Below are 22,101 nucleotides of genomic sequence, written 5' to 3' on the forward strand. Positions count from 1 at the left end.
TATTAAACCTTCTTTTCGCTAAGACTTCGTTGTTCGCTAGATTTGTTATTTCATCAATCCATGGAAGTTTGACTTCGTAGCTGCCATTTTCAAATTTTACCGTTTCGTTAAATTTCGCAATCGCTGATTCATCGCTTTGACTTTGAGTTTTCTCTGTAGAGTCCTGAATCCAAATAGTCTCCAATTCCCAAAGGGCCTTGACATCAATAATTTCCGCTTCTTGAGTAATTACGTTCATGACGTTAAGTAGATTAACGCTTGCAGAAGAAGGAAAGGGCGTAAGGTTTGAAGTGGTAGCGATGGTAGGACCTTGAACGACCCATCCAAATAAACTTTCCATAGCTACTAGAGATTCGGTAAGTCTTTCTAAACGACCTGTCATAACTTGCCAGTAGTAATCTGAACCGATCAGTATCTCTATTTCCTTCTGATCATGGCCTTCTTGTTGATCGATGTCATCGGCTAGGCATAAATTCTTTTCTAAGAGTTTTCGCTTTAAAGCCTCGCTAGGTACTTGTATCATAGCTGAACTAATTTCAGGAGATTCCAGTACTTCTAAAGTAATTTTCTTTCCGCTTATCAAGCTCTGTAACGTTAGTTCAACTCTCTTAGCTTTAACAGTAACTGAATCCTTATTTCCAAAAACTTGTAATTTCAAGTCTTCTTCTCCTTTAGTTACGAGTCCTAGTTTTCTTGAAATCGCTGTTTTTATAAAAGTTCTCTGACTCCCTCCATCAATTAAACATCGGGTGACTGCCATATCTTCGCTACCCTTAACCATTACTTTGGCTGTTTGTAGGAGAATTTTTCCTCCCGCTTTGTGATGGGGGTTAACAACCGAAACGTTAACTTCGCTTGCCTCTACGATGTCCCTCTGGTCAGCTTCGCTCTTTTCTCTCTCCTTTCGCTCGCTGTTTTCACACATGGCTGAGTGGTGACGTCGACTACAGGTTTTACATTCTACCCTGCCTCTACAATATTTTGAAATATGGTCACCCTTGAGACATCTATAACATTTTCGTTTCTTCTTGAGAATCACTTTTTTCTCTTCCAAAGCAAAAGTTTTACAATCTTCGGGCTTATGATCTTTTTCGCAAAAAACACAGCCTTTTAATTGCGATTCAACTGATGTGGTTAGTGTGGCGGTCGTTGAAAGCTTCTTATAACTGATAGGCTTCTGATTTCTAATTTTATCCGATTCTGCTCTTTCAAATTCGCTTTGATTTAAGATCCTATACGTACGCTCCCTGCTTTCTAAATCTTCTTTTATAAACGTCATCAATTCCGCTACCTTCCATGTTTTTCCCGCTTGAGGTGTCTTATTATATCTAGGGATGCGTCACAGAAGCATAGGGCAGAAAAAATTAGCAAAATTCTCTGGATTTTCCCCTAATGTTTCCAAACTACGAAGTTCGACTTGACATTTATCGTATAGTTTTCTTAATCCCGTTATGTCAGAAGCATTATAAAAACTGAAGCAAAACGCTAAAGCGAAATCAGAACCCGTTTTCAAACGCGCTTTTTTGGGCGCTTCTCAATCAGATTCGCGTGAAATAATCGAAAAGCTGATATCCTACATTTGTAGATATTTGCTTTCGCTTTTATCCTAAAAAGCTCTTGGCCAGGTAGTCAAGTGGTTACGTTATTTCTCTCGACCAATAGATCATCAGTATTTTCTAGTGTCATATTTATTGCGATTTTTTTTCGAGAGCCGCGGGTTTTAATAATAATAATAATAATAACAATAGCTTTAATTCGTGGATATTCCTATCAGTTTACAACTGGTTTACGTAGGAGTCCGGTTTAAGTTGTTAAAAATGTTAATTAAAATAAAACATTATCTTTGACATATTCCAGGATCTTTGTTTTAAAAACAGATATTGAATTAATTCTTTTTATATCGTGTGGGATAGAGTTCCATAATTTTATTCCCCTGTTTTTGAGGCTTCGAGAACTATGAGTAGTTGGGTTCTGGCAGACGTAAAGATTATTTGCGGAACCACGAGTAGCATGAATAGAAGAATTTGTATTTTGAAACATAGTCTTTATGTACTCGGGACACATAAAAGTAGCTAAATGCAATGTATGGAGTTGGTTAAGTGTTAACCATCCAAGAGTTTGAAGAGCTTCAGACGATGAGTCCCTTTCTTGTTGTTTTTAGGATCAGTTTAGCACATCTGTGATATAATGCTGTTAGACCGTTAAGATGTTTTTCGGAACTACCGCTGAAGAATATATCACAGTAGGTAAATAGCGGGTGGATAAGAGTTTTGTATACTAATTTGGATGAATTTAGGTCAAGTGAAGTCAAGTATGGGAAGTGAGAATAGGCTTAATTTTCAAAAACAATGTCGAGTTGTAATTATTTAAGGCTATTTATTAGCATTTTAATGGTATTTTTTTAACTATTTTAAGAATATTTTTAAGTATTTAATTTACTCATAGTATTTTAAGGGTGTTTATAAGTATTTCAAGGATATTTATAAGTATTTGGTAGCAACAAACGTCTTAGTTCGGTTACCGAGATTCTTAAGTGGCCTAAAGATTGAACAGAAGACAGCTGATATAAACACGGGTAATGACGAGCGTGGAGAGGTGGGAATTTGTAAACGGATGAAAAGTTTCGCTTTATCTTCGCCATTTGAATCGCGTTTTTGTCAGGCAAATCGCTATTTCATATTGAAGCGAAGCTCCTAAAAATGGCAATTAGAAAAGCTTACGTGTAGCTACCGAAGTTCTGCAGTGAACTGGTTCTTTTATTTTAAATTCACTACACTTACGCATAAGTAGGGGATCATTGCTTAAATTTTTTACTATTTAAGCGATGATGGAATAAACAATTTGGTAAATTATTGTATTGGTCCTTCCCATAATTAACTTTGGAATGTTGAGTTTTTCTTTTATAACGAAAGAGAGCCATTCGGCCTCCTACTGACTTCGTATCAAAATTAAAGAGTAAGTAAAGACATTTTACTGGAAAGGTTAATTCCTTCATTTTTGGTAAATATGAACTGAAAAATGTTCATTTCTAAAGTTTTATAAAAATCTGACGAGCGGTTATTGAATTATAATGAAAACAAAACGAGATTTAGAAAAGGCAACTTTTGTAAACATTGAACACGTGCAATATAGATCTGACGTCAAGAGAGGTGGCTCCGTTATTGGCTGGTATAATGCATTAGTTTGTTATGGGAAGGCATGTCTAATTCAGTCCCTCTAAGATAATATCTCTGACTGGATACTACCAAATACTACCGCGGCTAGTGAAAAACTCCCAGACCGCTTCGGTTTCCTACTAAAGGCGACCGTATGGGATTGGGATCATCGGCGTCGCTTCATCGGCTGACAACGCCGATGCCGGGCCGAAAGCCCGCGTTACCCCGCCGTCCCCGCGTATAACACGCTCGTAAGCCTTGGCGCCCAATTTGGTCTGTAGAATATTATAAACTACCCCAATTTTACGTCTATCAATTGAATTCGATAAAATTTCACCATGGAAATTCAATTTATACTTTATACGCCAACCGTGTATTTTTAAAAGGAGACTGGCTGCACTGGCAGTCTAGCACTATCAGTAGGAGTCGAGATACTAACTGGTGGTGGGAAAATATGGAAAGAAAAGTACCAATTTTACTACTATCAGAGCGGTCTAAATCCCTAAGCTATGACGTCAGACAGCAGAGACAAATTCAATTCTATTTGGCGGTAATTTTAGCACCTTTTTTATCAATATTTGAAGTTAATTTTTAAAAATTTAGAGGTGGATTTTTGGTGAAAATTTGTTTTATTCTGAATGAGGACGTTGAAATCTATAGAAATGTATGATTTCTATAGAAATTTAAGGAGTAGTCAAAATGTCTTTACTTACTCTTTAATGTTAAATCTGACTTCACCCCCCATTTGTCACGGATCGTCACAAATTTCGAAACCCCCTCGCCCCCAATAAGAGCACGTAATTTATTTACGATCCCTTAAACATGTTTATTTTAACGTGAAATTTTTCACATCCTTTTTGTCTGTAGAAACAATGGGCTTTAATAATTTCCATTCTCAACGTAAGTGGGGCCAAAATATATTACATTAAATTTCAGTGCGTCGTTGGGCCCCTAACGCCGTTTATGGGCCCCCAAAGTGAAAAGAAAAGTAGGCTATAGCCTGTGTCGCCTACCCCTGGCGCCGCCACTGTCTTGTTCATAACTCAGTCTTCATTTGAAACGTGTCACAGCTATATTTTTAGACCCAACTTTTGTTCAGAAATACATTTAATTTTATAAATTCCAAGTTTTACTAATTATTCCCAAATGGTTACCTGCTCTCAGGTAGGTCCGAGAATCCTTTCTTACAGCGGTCTCCTCAGTTTTGAATGGCTTTAGTGACAACAGAAGTTGATGACTTCTTATCCTGGGAAGTATTGGACACTAAGGCATTATATAGTATCCATCCCTGTTGGTCAAAATTGCCTATGGCAATCGTAAAAGAGGGTCGAAATTTTCCTCCCCACTAGAAAAACTATCTAATCTACAGAAAAAAAATCCCACGCCGAGAGGCTGTGGCACTCAACCTGTGGGGCGTGTTCAAAACTTCTTCAGCGCCAATCGTTGAAAAGCCGTCTGGCTAGAACTCTCTGAATATCCATTACAATCCGTGGGCCTAGGACCCCACACTAGTTTGACCGGAATTTCTAGCAGTCTATTAAAACAGCTGTTCTTGTCACCGTTTCTGATTCGTTACCTCAAACCACAGGACACACCTTAAAGTTTCGTTTCTTGCCCGCTGCTGGTGCTTAAATCAGCCTGCCAATTCAAAATGAGGGAAATGCCGTAGGTGGCGCGGTGATCGGACCTAATAAGAAGTTGGCTAACAGAGATGGTTCTGGATATGGTTAGAGTCCAATACTTCCCAGGATAAGAAGTCATAAACTTCTGGTGACAAATAGGCATAATTAAGGTGGCAGTTTTGAATAGTTTAGCGAACCATTATATCTCTTATAATGCCAACCTTCGATATTTGCGTTGATTCCTTTCCAATGGACTGATTTCCCATTTGACCGGAATCAAGATGAGGAAATTCGATTAGATCGAACTCCCGCACCTTGGGTGGTTTGCGAAAAGTGCTAAATAGCCTCCGTGGACTGCACTTAATGAATGGTATCATTGACATTTTTCTCCGATAGTAAGGGCGTTGCAAAGAATTTAACTTTCAAACGGTTTGAAGTTTTATGTAAATATAAGGGAAAGTTGAAATAGGCAATAATCCGTGACATTTCAATTGATATTATTGTAAAATGATATTTGTAAAGACCAATTTATATTCAATTTAGGGTAAATAAGCATGTTACACTAAATTGTTGTGATATTACCGGATATTATTGGATTTTTAATGAAAGTTTTGTTAAGAAACCTCATAACGTATTAGGCAAACTGTCAGGATTGAACACCTTCAATGTCATCTTGTGTAATCAAGCACACCTTTCACCATTGAACACCTAATATTTCCAAACTGTTCAAGAATGAACAATTGCGTTCAAGTTTGAATACCCATTGAACACTTTTTTCTTAGAGTGAAGAAGTTAAGCAGCATCGATCAACGTCAGTATTTGGGAGGGAGTTCTCTTAAAATCAAGGTTGGGTTAGAGTTAGGTTAGTAATACTTCATAAGAAAAACAAAAATGTTACGCCTTTTCCAAAATATTGAAGTTTATCTTCATTGACTTTCCAAATTTATATGCCTTTTCCAAACATTAGGTAAGGTTAGTAATATTTTATATAAAAAAAACTAAAATGTTACGCCTTTTCCAAAATATTGAAGTTTCGCATTACAAATGAAACCATTAGGTCTGATCATGCGAATAAATACTAACTTAAAAAACAACAATTTTAAAAAAAACCAGAAATGAAAGGAAAATTCATGATTGAAATCCGCCCAAATTGCGGTATTTGGTCCAATGGGATTCGGTCGAACAAGACATTCGGTCCAATGGGATTCGACCCAATGGTACACAATCGTAAATCATCCAGGTTTTAAGGTTGGTCTCTTTAGAAAAAGGACCACCATGTAGCTCTGCTAGGAAAGTTTAAGCGAAAAAGTCATCACTTCTCAATAGAAATTCAGAGAGTAAAGAAGTACCAGGTTTTTCTCTTAAAAATAAAGTTTGTTATGTTACCCAATATTTCTTGCTTTTTCTAAGGGCCAGTAAATTTAACTAGAGTTTCTGAGCAATCAGAAAATATAACATCATCCAATAAAAAAAAACCTTCCTTATAGTTTTAAGAAACTTTATTCCTAAAATAATTTTAAACATAGCTATTGTTGACGTTTGACTTCTAGCGAACACCTTTTTCACAAGTTTTGTAAATTTATCGTATATAAGTTGGTCGATTTACTGTAAATGATAAGGAAATCCGTAATTGCGTGAACCTTTGGTGGTAGCCTTGCCTTTGGGAGACTAAACGTTTCTCAGAACCTTAGCCAATCGCCGCGTACTTTTCAATCCTAAGGAATCCACAAGTGCTTTCAAAAACGAAACCCTGTAAGTCATCGAACAAACACGTATTCTTTTATGAACGAATACCCGCGCGCCAAAGAACAGATGGTAGTTTTTGGTTAATGAAACACGAGTTCTTCATTGAACAACTTAACGTTCGTCTCAGAACTAAGAATTTTTTCAGTTTTGAACACTTGTTGAACGTTCAGTTTTGAACACTTGCTTTGCGTAAAGTTTTGAACACTCGTTTTGCGTTCACTTTTTAATGCTCGTTTAGGTTTCTGTATCGAAAAAAACGCTGTGCTCGTACGAGGACACTCCAATGAACGCCACTTAATTCAAAATAGAACATGTATTTCTAACATTGTAACTTAATAGATCGTTTATGGATCTTTAATGAGAGAGAGGCTAAAATAAATAATGAAATTCAACTCACTTTTATAATTCATTCATATTTTCTCCCTATATCGGTGACTGGAGACCTCTACTCATAAAAAACAAAATGGCGCGAATTTTACTAGGGTTTGGTGAAAAACTTCCAACATCCGCCGCCACAGCGCTAGTGTCAGGCGTTGCTCTAAGCAAACCTAGCTCTCAATTCAGTTGCCTGTCCATGGGTCAGGTGGGCTGAGATGAAACTGATACAATCTGAAGAATAGTACAATATTGAAGTGTAGTTTAAAAAGAATTCAAAAACACGATCCATTAGTAGGTCACATTATTGATTAAATGATCAAAGAAAAGGTAGTTTTTGAAACCAACGAATATAACTGTATTGCTAATAAATGCTCAAAACTCAAGTCAAACACTGCTATTTCCCAAAATAGCAGCCGCAATTTCTAAAACAGCAGTTTTGAACAAAATCGGGAGTAAAAATTTACCTACGCCTAAATATTCGGTTTTCGATTTGGAATAAACTATTCGACTCGGTATATGATAAGGAAAATAAACCTTCGCCGTTAACATCATTAACACAATTCCAAATTATTGCAACAGTTTATATAAGCAGGAGGTCATAATAACCCGAAGTTCGAAACTGGTTAAAAAGCTCGTAACAACAAAGTTTTGCCGTAAAGCTCAGCGGATTCATACGTCGCTTAATTCCCAAAGAAATAGTTACCCCATTTTTTAGCGCCCACGCGCATTAACTTACACACTTCCGGTTTAGCACTATTTTTATCTTGTGCTTTTTGGGAGCGAAAATGGCTCACGTCTGCTTTTGTCGGAACGGTGTAAATTAAATCTTGGCTAAGAAGTTGGCTTTTAGTCGGGGTTTCTAGTTTTCTACAAAACATTTAAACGATCGTCAATGATGTGTTGTTGTGATATGTGTGAGTGAGAATTCCGTGGTTAAATTAAAACGGTTTGGAAAAATTTATTCCCAGTATCTTTAATATAAGAATTGCAACGTGTTTCTACGTCCACATACTCGCCATCTATTTTAACGACGGAGATCCCAGCCAACGGAAGTTTTGGAACGAAAACCAAGGAACATACAATCTACTGTAAAATTGTATGTCCATCAACAGGCTAGTCCTTTCTATGCGCAACGACAGAATCTTGTTGTTCGCGATTTTTACCATTAGCTCTATGGCCAGTTTCACACTCCCCCCGCCCGAAGGGGGGTTATTATGAACTCCTGATATAAGCAATAAAAATACCTAATTGAGCGAAAAAAAAACCTTACATTTTACATTTCAAAACCAAGGGGAGGGTCTTATAAAAGAGAATATTCCGAGTAATAACGAAAATCTCCTTAATAACTCGTTCGCATAACGAGAACTTCTTGGTGAAATTCAAATGTATATCTTAGAAACAGCTTGTTAAATTGCAAATTCGGACATAAAATCGTTCTATGTTGCAAAACTTAATAGCATATCGCGTGTTTAACTTTAAATACACAGATCACTGCGAGTAATGGTTAAAATTTCCATAATAATTCGATCTCAAAACGAGAAGGGTTCGTAATATTATGATTTATTTCCTACAGGCAGCTCTTTAAAGGAATAGAATCAATATTTTGACTACTAATGAAAAGCTTTGATTTTTTAAATCAGATAGAACCTAGAATTACGTTTTCAAAAATATATAGATATTGATAGTTTTAATAACTTAACTTTTTTGAATTAATTTTTAAAAGTATTCGTTTTCGGCGCCGCTCCGATCACTGCCCCCTCTACAGTCGTTTGCAAAAACACGAGCGAAAAAACTAAATTACTCGCGACCATCCTTTCCCTCGGAGGTACAGTAGATTTATTCCTAAAAGTAGTTTTCATACTATTCTGCATTTTCGCCAAATTATTATAACTCATTATTATACATGGAAGCTAAGCCTTTGCCAAAATAGCGCAAAAATGTGGTGTTTTGGACATTACCTGTAACAATTTTGATAAATCTCAATCATCCTTACTCTACAACATAACCGAGAGTTAAGAGAACAAAGGATAATAAACATGAAAAATCAGAATTATGTTTACAAGGGTCTTCTCAATAATGCGCCGCTTCCCCAGTGATTCAGTGAAGGTGAAAAGCTACTATACAGTGGTCTAGAGCTCCCTACATTCTCCTATTTCCAAACAACCAATGAATCAAGAGACATTAGCAACGTCACTGTGTGAAAAACAAGTTGGGCGGTATTTCGCGGCTAGTTTGAATTTCAAAATATCTAACGTACTTTTCTTAATTTTAAACGTTTTAATTCGATTTTTTTAGCACACATAATTTTAGGCACATTTTTTTACCTAAAACTGCCCTCATCTTGTACTAGTCGGAAAACATTGATTCTATCCCTTTAAGGCAAATGGGGTCCCTCCCGAATTGGATAATGTGATAAAAATCAGTCGCCTTCTGATTTGAACTATGACGAAAACGTTATTTAAATGCTAAAATGGAACGAATTTAGAGTGGATAATTCATGTTAAACGAACCGGAGCCTCCGAGAGGATCTAGGCCCGTGTGTGTCGACTTTTGTGTGGGGAAATATCCAGTTTCATAGAGGTAATATTTTTACCCAATATGTGTACTAGATGGCGCTTTTATTGCAGTTGCGAAGGGGGTCTTCCATAAATTGTCGTTGATATTTTAGGGGCCAATTATAAAAATTTTATGAAAGAGAAAGATTTCACCCTTAAATTAACGTAATTGTTTTAGGGGCTATTTATTTTTATTGAATCTTTTTGTTAGATTGTGTGGACAACAAAATTAATTATGAGATTTTAACATTGTTGTTTTTTAGTAAAACAAAACTTCTTGAAGTTGCTAATTCTCAGTTATATTATACCATAAGAGGAATTTTTTTACTCCACTTTTTTAACCTTTGCTTTTTTTCCCTTTACTTTCTAAAACATTTTTTTACTATCCGCGACCTCGGCTTCACCGCTCTAAGTCTATGCCTTGCCGTAATATTGTAGCAGCCGACGGGGTCACGAGGCTGAACTTATTTTTATTTTACGATACTAAAAGCGCACCCAAGTGAGAAAACACGGCGAACTAAATTAGTTAAAAAAACATACTAGCTTCGCGATAGGCACGGGCCTAGATATCTTGGAGGCTCCGAACGAACGCTTGAATAATGTGTTAAACATTGGGATATGTTCTTCCATAATGTCACAGTTGTCTGCGCCTTTCAGAAGAATGAAGCGCAAAATAAATCCGTCAAGTCTTAATAAAAATAAGTTAGTTTCAAGCAAAGACACTTGACTTAAGAATATATCGAAGAAATAGAAAAGAAAACGAGAACGACTGAAGAGGAGCAGCAGGTATAGTGCTAACTAATTGCTAAAACTTTGTCAAAAATTCCGCTTCCAGTAATTGGCTTATTAATAATGTCTGCAAACATACTTATGTTTGTCCGGCTTAACCCGATACCGATGGATACCGGTGCAAACTGGGACCGACACCGGTATTTTGCTCACTAAGGTCCAAAAACCCCATACTTCAACCGATATCGATATTTTTAGTAGGACAGTGTCATTTACAAATGTATAAAAAATACTAAGAAATAATTTAAAGACTAATTTCATGAATTATACTAGAGTTTAAGTTTAGAGGTACTTCCAAAATAATATCACTGCTTGTTTTATTTATAAATTAAAATGAGATCTGCTACTTCATGGAGGATATTGAAAACATTAATTAAAAGTGTTCGTACGGGAGCTTTCGGACCGAGGTCCCTCTTCAGCCGTTGTTACATTTAAAATGTTTGATTATTACAATGCTGCTGAGTTCAGTTTTTTTACATACATGTTTTTATATATAAACAGTGATACGCCCCCTATTTTTTAAGATTAACCCCCCCCCCAACCATTTATATTTATCAACCCTTGGTCTAAGTTCAAATTTGCTCTATCCTTAATATAAACTGCTTCTTTGAAGCATCGTTTATACCAACTCGTCTCTTGACATAAAACTTCAATTGAATCCCAATCAATTTGATGGACGTTTTCTTGTTTTATGTGAGCCGCCAATCCGTTATTTTCCTCTAATTTTTTAACCAATTTTTGTGTTCCATTTGTCATTTTCTTAATTGTCGTTTTGTTTGACCTACATATTTCTTGTTGCATTTACATTAAATTTCAACACCACTCCGGTTTTTTTTTTCATTTTATCTATTTTTGGTCCATTTTCTATTAATTCTGATTTTAATGTATTTCCTATTTTACGATAAACGATGCTTCAAAGAAGCAGTTTATATCAAGGATAGAGTAAATTTGAACTTAGCCCAAGGGTTGATAAATATAAATAGTTGGGGAGGGGGGTTTAATCTTAAAAAAAAAGGGGGCGTATATATATAAAAAACATGTATCAGCAGCATTGTAATAATCAAACATTTTAAATGTAACAACGGTTGAAGAGGGACCTCGGTCCAAAAGCTCCCGTACGAACACTTTTAATTAAAGTTTTTAAAATCCCCTATGAAGTAGCAGATCTCATTTTAATTTATAAATAAAGTGTATGAACCATGGATCAAAATTTTAATATTTATGATCACTGCTTGTCTTTTTGAAACTAGTATATGCTGAGAGGCCCTTTTATTTAAAAACACTGAATTTTTTACCTATGTATGCACTCAGACAGTTTTCTAGTCTCGTCTTTTTATACCGGGTAATCTACGGTCACTATACCTTTCCTTTACTAGATTATGTCATTATTAATGAAAGGCACGAAATTTTGACATTTGCCATTGGTAAAGCTATATGTGATGCACTTTTTCATTCATTTTTTTTTCGTGTCGTTAGGGATTGGAATTCTCTCCCAATTGACATAAGGTGTAGTAATACGCTAGCCTGTTTTAAATTTAAATTTTATCAAAAATTTTTAAATGACGATTGCATATTATAATTATTTTTAATGCCTCTTCGATTTTATCTATATAGCCAGGGATAGATAGACTTTTTTAAGACGGAATAAACAATGTTTGGCTTTTACTTCAGTCCGACTCATAGACGAAAATATAGTACCTTCCTTCAACACGTAACCAAAAAATTAAATTATCTTATTGCTTGGCTCACAAAAACTACGTATTGGTGTCGTTGCTGACAAGGAGGGCCAAAAATACGTAATTCCTGTTTACCTCTTTCGCCATGACTACGACCCCTCTTGCGTTGTACCATAGCCCACTCGATCACGCGCGTCACGACGCAAGCTGCTCGCGCTATAGCTATAGAGCGCGGATCGAGTGGGCAATGGTTGTACAGATAAGACGGTTAGGTAGTGAGGTTGAAATTGGCGGGATTGAAGAGAAGGGCGTCGGCCATAACGAGGGTTTTAACTAGTTATATTGTTTAAATAGTTAGTAAAATGGTTAAAACAAAAACCACGAAACGGCAAAATCGAACGCCGGCGCCCACAGGATTGTCGACCGCAAATGATAAAGAGAACAAAGTTGAAGAAGTAGAGTTAAGCCTTGGTGCTTCTAGCAGTGGGAAGAGGGTGGAAAATGGACAATCCCAAGTTGCTCTGACCGTGCCAACGACTATGAATGGGGAAACCTACTCGATGGAGAGCATTTTGTGTGCACTGGATGCCATGATGGAAAAGAAACTGGGTGTCTATCAAGCTGATTTATTGGAAAAAATTGACAGCATAGCCTCGTTCCATGAAACAGTGACCAAAAAGCTAGATCACGGCTTCCGCACTTTAGAAACGTGTTTCGATAAACAACTGGATGCGTTGGATGAACAATTCTCTGACCAGTTGGGTGAATTGCAGGAGGCGACGGGGGCTCAGGCTTCTGAAACAGCGGCGTTGAAGGAACAGGTGGCCTCTTTACAGGCTTCCTTGGAAGAACTTAAGACCCATGCAGCGGCTGCCCCAGCTATGGTTGTTACCAGTAATGCCAATATCATTGCCTTTGGCTGTAGTACGGAGGAGCTGGAATGCCCAAAACGTGCTGAAGGTTGGCTGCGTAACAATTTAAAATTGAAGAGGGCTCGTCTGTAGAAGTTCTCCAGTGTGAACGGTTTGGGCGCCAGGAGGAGCTAAGCAAACGGCCCATCAGGTTGACGCTTGCATCTATTGAAGCCAACGCCCTTGTTTTGAAACGGGCAAAACTGTTGAAGGACAGCGCGGACGTTCCGACGCGAAACGTTATGCTGAAACCGGACCGCTCACTACTTGAGCGCATGTGGCATTGGTACCGGACGCGCACGTTCGCCGGCAAACCGAAAAAACCCCCAGACCCTCGCAGCAACAAGGGGGCTACTTCCCAGGGAGGCGGTCCAGGGTCCCTAAGAAGCTGAAGAGAATAATGAAAAAAAAAAGTTTTATTACAATTTTTTGTATTTTTTGTATGTTTGTTCATTAATTGCTGCGCTCCCCTGTCTCCAGAGGGAGCCGCCCTGATATAAATAGGGTGTATATTTTATACGGCAATAAAGAAACCTTGAAACCTTGAAACCTTAAGCGTCTTCACAGGGGTTCAAAATGGTGCCGTCTAAATGCGAGGGTCCGGTAATTATTCGGGAATTGTTTTTAATAGCAATTAAGAAGATAGTTAGTGAATTTGGTGCCGGTGTTTTGGATTTGGAGTACATCTGTAAGGGAGAAAAGTGTTCGCTAATTCTTTCTTAAGCCAATCATTTCTACTATCCTCATGTTTTTGTAAACGAATTCGATGTAGTTAACCAAGGCTTAGTGAATGGTCAGGAGTTTTGTGAGCTTAGTGTATGGTTAAAACCTGTTCGTGCTGTAATATCTATGAAGACTTTTACTCAATTCTAACTCACTTTTAATTTTCTTGGGTCTTCCCCGTTTTTTTTTCAGTTGCAAGCCCTATGTCTTGTGTAACTTCCATTTTTAAACAATGTTATTTCAAAAATTACAATCCGAGCCCATTCCAACTTGGCAGACGAAGGGGCAGACGACGTTTATTTGACCCGGATATACATACAACGCCATAACAAAAATAAGACCCGCCTCTTCTTTCATACCCCTCCGTCACGGGTAAGGGGGTCGTGGACTTGGACGCGCACCCGAATAACCCTGTTACCCATTCCGTCTTAAAAAAGTCTATCTATCCCTGATATAACTATGGTTTAATATGACTATTGGTTTTTATAATTTTCTTTGTTTTAATTTAATTTATGTATTTTTTTTTCTTTTTGTATTTGTCTGGGTCAACAAGCTTTGTACTGGGAGTTACTCCTTTTCTTGTTGGCCTCCAATTTATATATTGGGAAATAAATATTATTATTATTATTATTATTATTATTATTATCCTTATACTTCTAGTAACTGTTAGTAATTTATAATTGAAATATTAAAAGCAAAAAGTTAAATTTATTCAAAACTTGAAAATTAGATAATCTAAATTCAGGTACTTTTTATATAAATGAGAAATTATCTTGATTGACATTCATATAAATGAGATATTATCACTATCAATACACTACTGAATGAACTAAAAATGTCATGTAGCGCCATCTAACGCATTTTAAAAGAGAATCGGTTTAGTATCATATTAAACCAACCGATCCCATACTATCGGGAAACCCCGAGTATCAATGCCGATACCAATATGTTATCGGTACCGGTTCATCTCTATGGAAAAGGGAAATTCTCTTAAAATTTAGTGATAGCACAATTATTATAGGAACATTTTTTTTCTACGATTATAGTATGATTTTTTGGAAAACTTTGCCACTTATAAATGGTCTAGGATAATTCGGGTGTATCATGAAACTGCAGTTCCCGAAATAGCAACCACGGTTCTAAAAAACAGCGGGGTAATAAAACAACTGCTGTTTTTTGGGAAATGTCAGTGTTTAACTAAAGTTTTGAACAAATTTTACTTATTAAGTATTAACTTTACCTCTTTGAGGATGTCCATTTACAAGACTAGTTCAAAACCATACAGTTGGGAAAACCAAAATATTACCCCTCCGAGTCGTGTTAACTACCTAAATACTTATTTACCTAATTATTCAAATCTCGCCGATTAGAACTACGTATTTCCGGTTTGTGTCATTGGCTGGCGGACCTGTGTTTGGAAAGTAAATTCGTCTCGGCTCGGAGAGGTTTATTTTGGTTTCCCAATTTGTATTAATATTTTCTTGAAAGTCAGTCTTCTCAGCAACTTATAACCGATGGAAACTTCTTGTGATGCAAACTTGATTATTTGTCAAGTCAGTAACAATTAAAACTGTCCGTCAAGGTGCTAACAAGTTAGTGAACATCAACACGAAATCCCTTCAAAACAATAAATTTCGTGATAAAAGGTTTTTCGAAAATGGAAATATTCTTTTAAAAGCGTAGATAAGTCATTTTTTTTCAATTAATTTAGAGGGAATAGATCGACTAACAGTAAAATCAGTTGATTGAATTAAATAGTGATTAAGGATTAAATGAATAAAAATATTTGAAGACAATTTGCAATATCATTTGATATCGTTTGTTTTTTCGGCCTTGGTGCAAACAAAGACGTTTTTTAATTAATATCAGTCACATTAGTCTTAATTTAAATTTAGTGTGTTGAGAAAATGACGTCTGTTATAAACTTCACCAAAAAAGGAATGTTCTATAATCTATTTAAAAACTGTCTGCCTAAGATTAAAGACCCATAGAGCAGTAAGTTTGAGCAGGAGCCTGTATCAATGAGTGTTCACGAGCCGAGCTGGATCGGTTAACATATGTTTAACAAAAATTGCTCCTACCAACGTTAAGACTTGAGAACGACTAGAAATGCTATCCCATGTTTAGGAATGTAGTGGTTTAGTAAAACACGCTCGGTGAAAAGTGAAGAAATCGTTATATGCTCACGGTTAGAGGCGAGAGAATGCAAATTTTCCCACGCTATATTTCATGTAAAAATACAACGGAACGCTATTGGTGGAGAGAAGGAGGACTAAAATGAAAGAAGTATTTCAGTGACTAAGCTCGCGGGCCGGCTCTCAAGTCGTAGTGGCTGGTGGCTCGATGTCTATTGGCTCGGCTCGTCCTTAAATAAGTTCGGTCGTTAATTAATCGAGCCGCCAAAGTGCCCGAGCTGCCTCGAGCTCGTGAACAGTTCTACCTTCAGTCCAACTGCCCCCGTGGTTGGCACGCCCCTCATTCCTCCAAACCGGATCCAGCGTTCATTGGTAAAGTTTGCAGCAGTCGGCCACGTGAGAGTTCTGATTTTCGCAGGCTACGCGCACAACGGTACAATGTAAACAAACGTGACGGTTTTGGGAAGGGTATAAAACGTTAATTTGTTTTTACATTTTAATTTCCTTCAACCACTTTCACAATTGCCAAACGTGCAAATCTTTATTGTTCCTATTTTTAATTATTTTATTAAACTCTACTTGAAAATAGATGCAAAAAAATTAACATTAGTCCCAAGGCTTAGCGAAATGAGACCTAGTGGCCATTTTGCTTGTTTACATTGTATCGTCTTTCTCCAAGACCTTGTCGTCTGCTAGCTTTTTTCTTTTCTTTATTAATTTGGGACACTTTAGTAAGAAAACTTTAACATCCGACATTAAGATTCTGGTCCATTATATAGATGGTTAATGCAAAATTGAAATGGCATTTAGTAAGACACTTTGATTTTAGTTTGACATGGTAACTTGTGTGTCGATGTAACTTTGTTTTAATTGATTGACTTTATTCTAATTATTTTAGCGGACTTATCGCTTTTGGGACGGAGATTTCCAACGCGGATTTTGCTTGGATCGTGGACTTTGGCGTCTTTCGTTCTAATTTCGTACTTTTATATTTCCGTGAAGTTAAAACTGGTCATTTCTAATTCGGATTATGTTAACACCATTGTTGAGAAAACCCGATTTTGTGCCTTATATCTATAAGTAGTATATAAATGAGAGAACGGGATGGGTATGAATTTTCCATAGAGATAACATGGGGTATGATACCCTATGGGAAAATTAACATTGGGTATGAAAATTGGACGGTCTCGAATTTTTCCGAAGCGGCTTTTTTGTGCACCTTGGACGGCACGGAGAGTACGTAAGTTTCACGGTAAAATGAGGAAAGAGCGGGACGGGTTATTAATAACATTGAGGGAAAATTAACATTGGGTATGAAAATTCGACGGTCTCGAATTTCTCCGAAGCGGCTGTTTTGTGTACCTTGGACGGCACGGAGAGTACGTAAGTTTCACGGTAAAATGAGAACAGAGCGGGACGGGTAAATAATAACGTTGGGTGTATAATCTCGTCTCGATTTGTCTGAATCGTCTCTCTTGGAAGGCAAGGAGAGAGCGAGCTCTAGTTTCGTTACGATGAGAGAACTCGAGGTTTGGAATTTCATAAATTGTTTATGCGTGCATTTCACCCATACGAGACAGTTGTCTGCGGCGGTGGTGTTTTTTTTAATTAGATAAATCGGATTATAGGAGAGAAGAATATTAAGCTAAATTTTGACGGTCTTTGAACAAATCGCGTACGGTTGGATATAAGAGATGGGGAAAGTTGGGTATACGTACAGGGTGATAGAAGAAACATGAGGCATGGATGAGGGATATACCCTATGGAATATTACCATAGGTATATACATGTATATACATACTATATTGATTATAGTATTATTAAGGTACAGTTTTCAAAGAAGATATACAGTATAGTATGTCTATATAATGAAGCAAAAGAGGAATATCTTTCGGAGAGAATGGTACAAAGTTCAACAAAATTTTCGAGGAAAATTTACTATATAAAGCTGAATTTTTACATTTTAAACATCATTCTGAATTACCTTCTGCGAGTCTCTTACACCTCAGAATTTACATAATAATATGATGTAAGTATGGTAGTCTATACCTTGATATTTTACAGTATTTACAAGATATTTTCGAAACTTATAGGAATCCTCTCAAGACTTTCCCTATTTCTACCACCAAAGGGGTAACGGTTACTCCAGATTGTAACATTTTTATCGGAACTTTGGATGGAAGTGTGGGCATCGCTTTAACAGAAAGTCATTTCAAACAACTTCGGGACAAGAACGATCAAATATCTTCCTTCTTGGAAAGCGATTCCATTGAAAATTCTTCGTTTTTCTTCGAAGGATCGGAAACAAGACGAGTCCAGCTAAGCATTTTCCAAAATCGGAGAGTGGTGGACGTGAGAGAAATCATCCTCGGAACTGGGACGAATTATGGAAAGCAGTACCTAACCAAAAGGGGTTTCACTATTTCGCAATACCCTTGGAAGACCTTGATGAACAAATACGACGAAATCATAGCGTATCACAACGAGGTGAAACGGGTCTTCAAAAATATCAAACGAGACGTACTGGACCATATTACTGAATACGTGGATAAGCAATGCAATGGTTGTAAAATTGATCATCCCTCACAAAAACAACACGATTGTCTGATGATTGATTGGAACACCCGTTTAGACACGTATTTTGTAGACGCGATGGATACTATTAGTTATTCCGAAATTTCCCATAAAATTGACACCTTTTTAAATGAGGATATTCGCGATGCGATTATGTCTTTCATTGTATGTAACGCTAAAAAGATGTTGTATAAAACTGAAGATTTTTAAACAATAAATAATTGGTATTAAAGTCTCAATTCTCTATATCGTAGCTCATTTAAAATCATGGACCCAGTTATGAAGCATCCATTCACTGGGCTTGTCTCAGGTCCCACGCAATGTGGCAAGTCACATTTCATTGCGAAATTAATTAAGCATAATGCGTCCTGCATTTCCCCACCTCCCCAAAGAATAGTTTGGTGTTATACAGAGCATCAAGAGAAATTATTTAATTCCGTGTTGGAAAATAATCCTAACGTTGAGTTTCACGAGGGTTTATTAGACCCGAGCAATTTGAATCCTGAGGTTAGAAATTTTATAATCCTCGACGATCTATTATGCGAAATAGCTAATAACAAAGACGTCACTAACTTATTTATTCGAGGTTCCCATCACCGTAACACTTCGGTACTCATTTTAATGCAAAATTTGTTTTATCACGGGAAAGAAGTTAGGACCCTCAATTTAAATTCCCAATACCTCGTAATTTTTCGTTCGGCTAGAGACGTCTCCAGTGTCTTAAATATCGCTAAACAAATTTCCCCTTCTAATACCAAGTTTGTTGTCGATGCATTTCGTCAAGCCGTGGCGAAACCATACGGTTATTTATTCATCGACCTGAAGCCAAACACTGCAGATGAATATCGACTGCGAACGGGAATAATACCGGGGGAAGAAGCCGCTATTTTTGTACCGAAATAAAATGACTATATCAACATCAAAACGGGTGTGTAAGAACTTGAATTTTTTAAAATTTTTGAGCACCTGTAACGCGAAACAGAGGAAGGCTATCATCAAACTATCGAATCGTGACGCTATATTAGCCTTAGTCGAATGTTGTATAAATGTACTACGCGGTAACATTCAACTAACAGACGGGCAAAAGATACGATTGAAGAAACACCGTAATGTGTTGCATAAACTTTGTAGAAAAATTCCTCTTGCTAAGAGAAAACAGATTCTAGTTCAGAAAGGAGGTTTTCTCCCAATTTTATTAGCACCGTTACTCTCAATCATTAGTTCAGTTGCTGGCTCTGCCATAAATCGTGCCATAAATAAATAAATGGCTCGGAAAATGATTTTGGTGTCCGAAGACGCTTTACGTCGAATGAAAAATACTAATACCGAAGATGTCGCTCTCGAATCGGACATACCATCCTTGGATAAAGAAATGAAAACTATTCTCGACAACCCTCGTATTTGCGAATCGGAGAAATTAACTTTATATAATCAAACTTTGCAACGACACATTGCATCTAATCGGAAACCAGTTGAAAAACACAATCAATCAGTGAAAAAACCTGGTACGAAGAAATTGCAACGTCTATTCCACCGAGCATGCTTCCTGACGCGATATCGTTGTATACTTGGACATTGAGGTATATTTCGTGGAACGAACTTGGAGAAATGGAAATTGGGGAAGGGTGGTGCCCGGATCTAACGTAGTCGATTTAATTTACGATGCGGTTAGAAAAACCACACCAAATACCGACCCAACGGGCTACAAAAGCTTCTACGAAATATTGCAAAATAACAATGTACCGAAAAAATTTATCAAAAACCCTACTAGAGCGCGTGTGTTGAAATCATTATTGTTTAACGCGACACCACCCAAACTTAATCAATGGGTAACGATTTGATTGTAATTACAAATAAAACGTTTATCACGAGTTATGAGCGTTTATTTCCCTTTCGTATCTCAAAATGGATGGTTGTGCAGAAGTTGTAGCGGAAGGTATCGTGTCCAGATTATTTCAATCCTTTTCAAAAAATCCAAAAATATTAACCGGCGTCTTAATTATATTATGTTTCGTAATAATCGAAGTTTTCGACTTCTTAACATTATACTATGCGACACGCACATCCGGAAATAGTACCATTTATGGATAAGCTAGAAAATATTTATTATGACGTATCTGACTCTGGTGGGTACGTTGGTATTCGCGGATTGCATCGTTCAGCTAAAGAGAAGGGTCTCAAAGTGACGACAAAAAACGTTAAGGAATTTTTACAAAAGCAAGATACCTATACTCTACATAAAAATACCAGGTGGCGATATAATCGAAATAAGACCATCGCGTACGGTATAGACGATCAATGGCAAGCCGACCTCATTGACCTCCAGAAACTTTCCAAACAAAACAAAGGCTATCGATATATACTTCCTTGTATAGATATTTTTAGCAAACACGCTTTCGTTGAACCGGTGAAAGATAAGAAAGGAGATACTATAGTAAAGGCGTTGAAAAAGATACTGGATGGTGAAAGGAAACCGCGACACGCCGTGCAAGTTCAACGATTTTGCGAATAACAAGGGTTTCTTGAAGAGAGCTAAGTTCGCCCAAAAAGGAACTATAGATATGATTGGTGCTCTTCATTTAGACATTTGCCAACAACCTCGCTACCTTTTGAACTTGGTGGATTTAAAATTTGTTTTTGGAAAGCCCAATACCGAATTTGGCTTGCATTCTGACGTAAAATGTAAACTGAACATTAAAGCGGCATCGTTATATTTGAGGAAAGTCAAATTGATACCTGAAATCCCGCTTGCACACGCGAAGGTGTTACAAATGTCGAGAGCGAAATATCCAATTACCCGCACGGAAGTTACTTCGTTTTCGATCCCAAAAGGCAACATGAGCGTCGTGCAGGATCATTTATTTAATGGGCAGAAACCGAATAGAGTCGTCATAGGGATGGTCGAACAAAGTGCGTTTTAGGGTGATCTAAAATTGTCACCATATAATTTCCAACCCGTTGATGTGAATCACATTGGTTTGTTCGCCGACGGCAGTAGCGTACCACATAAACCGCTGACGCCAAACTTTGCAGAACATAGCTACATCCAAGCGTACGCTAATTTATTTCTTCAAACGGGTCAGTGGAATATTGACGAAGGAAATCAAATAAGCCGCGACGATTACCCTGGGGGAAACTGTCTTTTTGTCTTTGATTTGACGGCCGATTTAATGAACAATGCCACCCATTTTCATCTCGTTAAAAATGGAAATTTGAGACTAGAAGAAACCATCGCCGTTATTGTATACTCCGAATTCCAGAGTTTGATTGAAATTGATAAAAACCGAACCGTAATCTTCGACTAGAATGGATACGATACAACTAACGAGAATTTTGGGGAAAGATAAGTTCACTAGAAATTTATTTCGGGGTGTGTTTGCCGCTGACCAACTACCAAAATTTGTGACGACTTTTCCGTCTCTTTATATCGTGAACGCCGATACGTCAAACGGTGCTGGTCAGCACTGGGTAGCCTTGTATTTCTCCAGAAATGCCAATACCGAAATGCTCGACTCGTACGGAAATCCACCTGATATGTTTCGTTTTAATGACTTTGTCGAAAGAAATAGTAAAACTGTGACTTTTAACTCGTTACAATTACAAGGAAATCTTAGTAGAACGTGTGGAGGATTTTGTGTGTATTTCGCTCTTAATAGATGTAGGGGTGTTAAAATGTTTAATATCGTGTCTAGATTTTCAAAAAATAAAAATCGAAATGATGAGATGATCAAAGAATTTATGTATTCAAGATATTCAATAAATTTTCAATAAATTATAGTGTTTTTCAAAGTTTATTTACAGAAAAATACATTCTATATTCATATATTTAAAAAAATC

This window comes from Phalangium opilio, unplaced genomic scaffold, assembly GCF_054372755.1.
Source record: "Phalangium opilio isolate 3A_F unplaced genomic scaffold, DU_Popi_V2 ptg000070l_1, whole genome shotgun sequence".
Lineage (NCBI taxonomy): Eukaryota > Metazoa > Arthropoda > Arachnida > Opiliones > Phalangiidae > Phalangium > Phalangium opilio.